This window comes from Zea mays, chromosome 1, assembly GCF_902167145.1.
Source record: "Zea mays cultivar B73 chromosome 1, Zm-B73-REFERENCE-NAM-5.0, whole genome shotgun sequence".
NCBI lineage: Eukaryota > Viridiplantae > Streptophyta > Magnoliopsida > Poales > Poaceae > Zea > Zea mays.
This window is the reverse complement of record NC_050096.1, coordinates 273,330,989-273,339,829: the sequence shown is the minus strand read 5'-3', so window position 1 is coordinate 273,339,829 and position 8,841 is coordinate 273,330,989. Positions and strand designations below refer to the sequence as shown.

General features: G+C 42.3%; 1 pseudogene; it reads right to left on the bottom strand.

The window, feature by feature from the left end:
* Window positions 1-2,316: 2,316 nt before the first annotated feature.
* Window positions 2,317-3,724, bottom strand: LOC103645568 (MADS-box transcription factor 31-like; annotated as a pseudogene).
* Between the last annotated feature and the right edge of the window lie 5,117 nt (window positions 3,725-8,841).

The following is an 8,841-nucleotide window of genomic DNA, read 5'->3' as shown; positions in this document are numbered from 1 at the left end:
GGGTGGTCCGGAGCTCACTTGATGGGGTCCGAACCCTATCCAATGGCTCTGGGCTGCTTTACTTCGGGGGTCCGGGTTGTGCGCATATGGGTCATGCGCCTTCTGGGCCCGACGGCGTTGTCTCCGAGAACGCCACCTTAGCTGCTCCCGAGATACCCCTGGGGCTGTTCTCCGCACGGCTAAGGGTAGCCGCACAGGCATCGTGCCTTCATACCGTAGTAAGGGTTACCCCTAATCCACGGTACCGACAGGTTTGATTCGCTCAGTAGAATAGATCTACTCGTCATCAAGTATTTACAGTTACATATTGGTATTCTAGGGGCTTATGAATCGATCCTAGGCACCATAGAATCTAACAGGAAATGCCCAAATTACACAACCTCATTCACCCAACAATGGCACTGCTGTACCAGCGTGAAATATGTTATTCTTCTCCCCAGCCTCACACATAAACTTGTACCGCACGATCCAAATTGGCCTATCTGCTACTTTGAACAAGGGTTTAGTAAGATGGAGTGCATTTTTCAGCTCATGTATAGGCGTGCCAAATCTGTTAATCTTCTCCCAGGTTTGCACATAAACCTGTACTACGCAGCTACTTTGAACAAGAAAAAAGTGCAAGTCGTGAACGTAGTAGCCGCTAATCTGAACAGTTCGGTCCTAATAGCCCACCTGCAACATCAAAATGCTGGCAATCAAGCCACAACATCCTAGGCTTCATGGTCATGAACTTGCCGCCTTCCCCACCTTTTCTTGTTGGCAAAATAAGCTCTATCCTCCATGCGGACTAGGACACACATTACTCTAAGATACCGTTTGGTTCACGAAATGCAACGCAAATGAGAACGGTAATAATTTACACTTGTTTTCAAGTTGTAATAAGTTTGAATAAGACGATATCAGTTTCTAGTGTAGTATCTGATTACGGTTGGACTTAAACAAACATGGTTTAACGTTATCGGTTATCGTTCACGTTACAAATATGTAAACAAAACAACACCTAATTCCAATCGGTGGTAGCTAGAGCATATCCAACATGCCACATTCAGCAAATACATAAGTTAGATCATATCCAACAAGCCATATTCAGCAAAATAACGAACAACATTAAGTTTCAGAAGTCATTTAAAGGCTTTGTCCACCAAGGTACCAAATTATCCTTAGTCATGCAGAAATTGAATTGTGCTTAATGTGACTACAATATTAGGAGTCGGGAGGGTACCAAATTTGATGAAACATTAGAAGGAAACTGAATTCATGCTGACAAATCTTAATAATAAGTTAAAACACAAGTATGTATATCGTGTAAACAGATGGAAATCGATGGGGCGATGAAACACAAAGAAGCAAGAGTAGTGTGCATCATTCACCAACGCCATTCTCGCTAAGGGGGATGAAGATGCATGCTGAAAATGAGAATGCCAACGTTGCTTGCTTCAACTACAGAACTGTGCCATTGTCGCTTACAAAAAATAGGACCCAAACTCTCTCTCTTCAAGCCCAAATCACATTTTGTGCTTTAAACATCTAGTCGATTCACTCTTTGGAGTTTGGACTTTACCGCCCCCTCTCCTTTCCGTGAACTCAATCACTCTCTTCTCTATCCCAGGAACGCTCCCCACTCTCCTGTCCATCGGCAGTGAACCATGCCACTCCGCCACTAAGCGCTCCTCTCTTGCTCTCAAGCTCGCCGTTGTTCGTCGCTCACCGAAGCTCATTATCCCTGCTATCTCTTAGAGCTACTCCCTGCCCCTAACTCTCATGGAATTTGGAGCTCCATCGGCGCCAAATTTGGAATTTGGAACTCCCTGTCCCTAACTCTCATCGGCACCAAGCGAGCGTAGATGCGTTGATGAATGCTTTTCCATCATAGATGCATTGTAGCACCTCTTGGTGGCAGGTTCTCTCGGTGCTGATGGTCCGCTATCGGTCGTCGTTTGTCCATCCAGTGGTGTGCTCCGGTCTGCGATGTCGCTGCCCTCGTCGGCGCCAGTCTTCAACCAGCCTCGCGCACTACCCATTTGCAGTCGGTTTTAAAATTCAGTTTTAGACAATCTCCAGCGTTGAAAACTACACAGTAGCAAACAAAGGTTTGGACAAATGCAGATCTAAATTAACCATTTACTAGGTGAGTGCCCGTGCGTTACGATGGGAGTAAAAAAATTTGTATGAAACATAGAAACAGAACGATAACAATCAACAGAGATTGCAACATTCTTCATATGTTCCTCTTAGGTCCAATCTTAGGTTAGAGAAGGAGATATTCACGATGGCAGTTTCATTATGGGGGCAGCTCATGAGACATGATCAAAGACTCTAGAATGAACAGAGCTGCACGTTCAGCGTCGTCTTGTTGAGGACGCACACCCACGACCAAAGCAAATCTACAGGCATCAACACCATCCCCGTCATCCGTCAGAGTTGAGATTTGAGAACGCACTCCTCTGCCACAACAGTCAACAGCAAATGAGTGTCCAGGCACAGGCGGCGGCAGCTTACCACAGCCAGCCATGGACGTCGGCGTCCTGCTGCAGGTTGGGCTGCCGTGGCTGGAGCCTGTACCCGTGCATCTGCGGCGTACCCTTTGGTGGATCTCGAGCAGCTGCTGGTCGAGTAGCTCATGCTGCCAGAAACAAAACAAAGTGTGTGCTCAGCGTTAGCACTGAGGGCGAGGGATCTCCCAAGACTGTTGTTTTTGTCTTCTTTTTAGGATAAAGAACTACAAGAATCTACAAGGCTACTCCATCAATTAATATGTCGGCGTGCTAGTTATAGTCAGTGCATAGTTACCTTCCTGAGGCGAACTTTGTACAGCGAGAACTCGATCTGCTGCTCAAGGTTGCTCAGATCCTGCACGGAGAACGAGGCCAGGTCCTCCGCCATGTACTGCGCCATGATCATCCTCAGCCTATTCCTCTCATCCCTTCATCCTAGTCATCTCCTGGACAATTTTCTTCATGGGAAAGGAGGGGGGCGAATATTAGGTGGTTATACATCACTGGAAAATAGAGATTGCAACATATTGGTTCAAGAGAATCAGCCGCACCTACTGGATGTCCATTTCCTCGAAATGGGTGCTAGGGGCTTTCAGGTACCTGTCAAAGACGCTTGCTATTCTGCAACCAGAAGCAGCAGTGATATATATCACGGTATAAAAACGTCGTAAAACCCCTCATGGGTGCTCAGTCATAAATAATAACTATTGAAACTATTAACCGCTGGCAATAAGAATATATGATACCGGTCTTATACCACACACCTAATCATCATCTCTTCTTTTTTTACTGAAGGCTTCAAACTGTATATGGTAAGTTAAAAGGTTCCATGATGCATGCCAAGATATAAGATTGTAGTTGGCAGGAATAATTGCAAATCAGTTCTAAAGCTCTCATGAATTTTTGAACTCATTACTAAAGTCTAAAACCTTATAGCAGAATAATGCTGAACCTTATATGTTATTGTACTAAACAAGCTTCAGAAATAAATAAATAAGTAAATAAAGAATGCTTCACGCACCTCCATGGAGGGTTGGAGTACTCGTACATCCTACCACTGCCAGAGAATATGATGACTCTGATTTGCGCATCACAAAGAATGGCTAGCTCGTTTGACTTCTTGAACAACCCCATCCGCCTCTTGGAGAAGGTAACTTGGCGGTTTGTTGGATTCTCAATCTTCTTCAGCTCTACTTTTCCCCGCCCCATTGGTACAGCTTGGTGCTTCTACTCTTCTCTTCTATTCAACCTACAAGAACATATGCTGCGAACATCGACAGTCATGATTCAGGACACCAAAGCACAACCATGATAAGAAACAAATAAATAGTTCATATGCGTGAGAGGAGGTAGAAGCAAATGACTTCGAATCACCAAGGCCATGAAATAAAATTAACAGACAGTTTCAATCGTTCAGTTTCATGAAGATCAAATGAAATTTAAGAGCTCGAGAAGATGAAAAGATTTGAAAAGCATGAGAAGATGAAAAGATTTCATATGTATGACCAAGAGATGACAGCAAATGGCTTCAAGCCAATATGTCACGAGAGATGAAAGCAAATAGGTTCACATGCATGATACAATAGAAAGTTATCTATACAGGAACAAAATCATCAAAAACATATGGTTGGAGATGGGCAGATGGAGAAACGATAACGGGGAAAGATATAGGAAACTTTACTTTCATTGATATCCCCATTAGAAGGACTACTATGATCTCTAAGAGTCATGACAACTGCACCACCTTCCAAAACCTTATCAAGGCCATGAAGAACCTTGACACCAGACAAGTGGTATGTTTCTCGCAAAACAAAAAAACAAAGGCACTTGTAACCATTGCAATTCACGACATATTAAAACAAACAATTATATCACATTTATATCACAAACAATTATTTAATAATATACTTTTTACAAAAACAAATAAGAACATAGAGTACGCTAAGTAATGCACACTATTCACAGCAGATGTTCCATAGAAAGTTAGGTTCAACCCATATACAAGCACCGACATAAGCATGTTGCTTCAGTAAACCATATTGCATAAACTCCCGTAAGTAAATAGAAGAAGTGAAAGATTAGGTAGATAAAAAAGTACTATGTAGTCACTACCGATGAAGGGGTCATTGACAGCAACAGGAAACACAATAATAATGATTTCATGAGTAATCGTCATATACAAAAGGAAATAACATATATGCTTTCAATCATCCCACAACAATCTGACAGTAACAGGAGCTTAGAGAGTAACCTTCATAATTCTAGAACCAAAAACAACCCACTCAGTCAAGATTGTAAAAACAAATAAGCATGCATGTAAAACAAATACGGACCAACAAGACCAAAAAGTATGGCTAGGTAGGCAGCCATCATAAATTGATGTGTTGCTGGCTCATGAGTGCAGGGTACTATCCAATTTCATTAACGAACAACATGCTTTAAACCACATATATCCACATTCAGCTGCATAAGAAGGCAACATAAACCAATAAAAACAGTTTGAAATTAATTGCCTAACTACAACTTAGGACAGCAGTGACACATTTTCATAAATAAGTCTACATAACAATAGAAGTTCAGAGAAAATACTAAGGACCGAAGACTACCGCTCGTCGCCTCAAATGGAAATACCATTGATTTATAGTCATGCCACGAAATTGCATCTTGATTAATGTACCAAATCAATTTATAAAAGATAACACTGTCTCGAGAGGCAAATCTGCACAGCAAAAATCATCATCCAATTGGTCCTTAACTGTTGGCTAAAAAATCATCAGGCAAATCTGCACATCAAGCAGCTGGACATAGCAAACACCTTAACTGTTGGGAGCTCAGTTTACACCTCTACGCATATGGAGCTCAATTTTAACTGGTAGGGAGAAAAAACAATAAAACAAAATGAAAAGGACAACAAGTAGGAATAGCGAGCTCCATTCCTGACAAGCTCTCAGGCCTGAGCTTATTGAGAGCAACCATCAAGCCAAAGGTAGCCTTGAATGCATGTTGGAGAGTCAATTAGTTTTGAAAAAAAGAATAGCCAACATAAATGGTGAACGTTGTAAAAATTTTGGTTATTCAAGGTGATAAATTTTCAGCTACAATATCAAGTAGGAAAAGAGATATATTCATGGTCAAATACCTAAACCAATGCAAACAGTTTGAAATTACTTGCCTAACTACAACTTAGGATATTAGTGATGCATTTTCACAAACAAAAGTCTACAGAACCATAGAAGTTTATAGAAAATACTGAGGACTGAAGACTAATAGTAGAAACATACCGGATCCAACGAGAAAAGCAAGCAAGAAAAAGAAGAGAATCAAAACCCAAAGAAAATATAGAAGAAATTGAAGGCGATAAATGGATAGCCCTCACCCTCACTTACCCCTACTCTGATCCAAGCATATCCCCCAACAGCGAGGAACAATTTGAGGACTACAGCTATCATTCGACAATGATTGTTGGGGCCAAAACTTCTGCTCCATAACATAAAAAGTGTTCCATCTTTGTGGTTAAAAATGTTCAAACATCTAATTTTGTTGCATAGAATGTGACCAAGTAAAAGCAAAATATAAGACTTCAATCACAACCCGATCGTGCAAGGTCAATAATAAATAAATAAAATATTGACTCAAGAGAATGAAGATTTCTACCAGATGTACTTTAGAAGTTGTGTTAAACTAAACCACATCTAATCCAACCAGTTGTAGATAAAATTACAGTTCTTCATATCATCACCTAGCGAATGAAGTTTGTGACCGTGCTCATAATCAGCAGACAAACTTTTGGTGCTTCAAAATTTACACCAAAATTTTTAGAGAACCCCTCTACATTGATTATAGAACTGGACATAAGGTGAATATTTAGGGCAGGCCTGTATAATCCACGAATTCTACCAGTTTTAAACTAAAGACCTCTAATCTGTGGTGACCCAGAAGACCTATACCTTAAATATTAAAATGATGTCTCAAGGGGGATGATGATGATGTCTTAGAAGAACTTGGCGCAAGCTTAGCTGGTACTATATACGAGCACCTAGAAAGTCAGTAGCTGGTTCCATGGTCTTAGGACGAACTCTAGATGGATTTTAGAGAACTGTTAGCACTTAATAGCAGAAGGGGATGGAGTGAAAAGTAATTTTGCAACAGGTTAATTACAAGAGCTACTGACAATAGGGAGTGCAGTTGTTAGAAAGGATGTCTTCAAGTCAATGTGCAATTAAGAGATGAATAAACATTACATGATTTCAGGCCAATCGCAGTGATGCAATTTCATTGTGATAGAATATTGTGGAACCGGGGACAAATTCCTGGGTTCAATTGTAAAGTATCCAAACAGACAGTTGTCTCTCATCACCACAATTTCAGCCCCTATTTAGGGATCCAGAATGGGTGTGTTAAGGTCAATTAATGACAGGTTATAGTTACCAGAAAGTCTATTAATAAACAGGCATTTAAAAAAAATCCAGGTGGCATTCCTCGTGCAAGTCGGCTAGACATAATTTGGAAAAATAAGAATGTGAACCAACCAGCATGGCGGCCTAGATTGTTTGTGCTCTTTGCAGCTTTCTTCTCCTTGGCTGTAAAAAGTTTTGGGCGACAACTCTGTAAGGCAAGTAAAATGAATTTGGTTTAGTTCCGTTTCTGTATAATGTGATTGTGGTAATGCAATCACAGCAATATTCACCTTTGTTTTTTCCTTGGCAGTAGACGCCATTACCCGCTGAACCCACTGGGAAGGTTTCTGTAATATCCCTGGTGTTTATATTCCGCTCGACAACGAGTTCGGATTTAAGCACGTAATATCAGTGAATGAAACAGATACTAAAATTTAATCGTCTTCGCCCATTGTGATTTTTATATCGCATCTGTTTCGTTTGTCGCAAGTGCGACATCGTTTTTATTTCCATATATCCGGGCTCTTCCTAAATTTTCGTAATGTTCTGAACATAGTTGTTCCGAAAATTGGTGCGTCCGGTGATTATTTAAAATTCATCGCTCGCGCGAATACGAATTCGGAAGCCCGATCCACTCGGATGATTTTATCCCGAACAGATTAAGAAGAACTCGACGACTAAGCTTTCAGTGTAAAATAATTTAATCCCCTTTTTGTCATCCGTGACATCGCGTCTACAGATTTTTAATTAAATTGTTCTCTAATCGAGTGTTCGAATAGCGAACGGAATTCATCTAAAATTAACTGAATCAAATACAGATTGAAATACCGAAGCCGAAATCCGTTTAATTTAGTCTGTTGCTTTTCGCCTCGATCTAAATCTTCAAAAAGTAAATTAATGATATAAATTCATCTAATTTCAAAGAATTCATCTGACACCGAAAATATCCACTGAATCAAATTTAGTCTTAATATTGTGTTCAATATTGTTTTCAATCCACCCATTGTTGTCCTTTTTTAAATCCCAATCATAGAATCCGTGTTTACCTTTACCTTTACGCTTAAAAAAAGAAAGCGAAATCACATTTCTCTTTTATCTTCACGCCTAGCTTCCCTGTACTCCTAGTGTTCAGCCACCGCTCTCTACGCAATTCTTTTGGCTGGAGATATTTCACACCGCCCGACGTCTCTCTTCCTCGCTTATCCTTTCTGCCGTCGTCTTCATACATCGCGGGATTATTTTTTTCAGCAGCTGCCGCGCGCAAGTGTCCATGAACCTGGCCGCACTTATCCCTTCCGTCGTGTTCCCTGTTTCTCTCTTCTTCCTTATCCTCAAGCAGGACAGCCGCTGGGATTTTTCTGTGTCGTTGAAGTATTTCACAGAAAATATCTCACCGCTAAGCAGGCCTTCTCCATCGTTCTTCTCCCTATATCCTTTCAGCCATCGTTATCTCTCCCTCCCTCAGCTCACGGCAGTACCTCCCCTGCTCAGAATTTTTACGCCGTGCCTGCTCCCTTCCTTCTGCTCGAGTTCGCCCCCAGCTCCTGACCATGGAGCTTCGCCCCGGCGGCCTCTTCTTTCCGGCGCCCGGTCGGAGTTTCCTCTGCGCTTGTCTTGGCAGCCGCGCGCAGCCGGCTCCTCCTCTGCGCGTCGTCCCAGCTCCGCTCCGAGCTCTCTGCTCGCCCCATGGCGTCCGGCCGAGCTCCTCCTCTGCCGGCGTTGTTCCCTGCCGCGCTCGTCCCCATGGCGTTTCTCTCTCCACGCTGCTCTCTCTCTCCTGCTACGCCATTCCTCACGTCCTGCTCCGACCAGGCTCGCCCAGGTCGTGACCTCGCCGAACCGCGCCTCTGCTTGCACCCAGCTCGGCGTCGTTCCTCTGCTAAGCTCTCTGTTGTCGAGCTCCTCCGGCTGTGCTCCCCTGTTCAGCGCATTCCTCCCTGTTCTGTCCC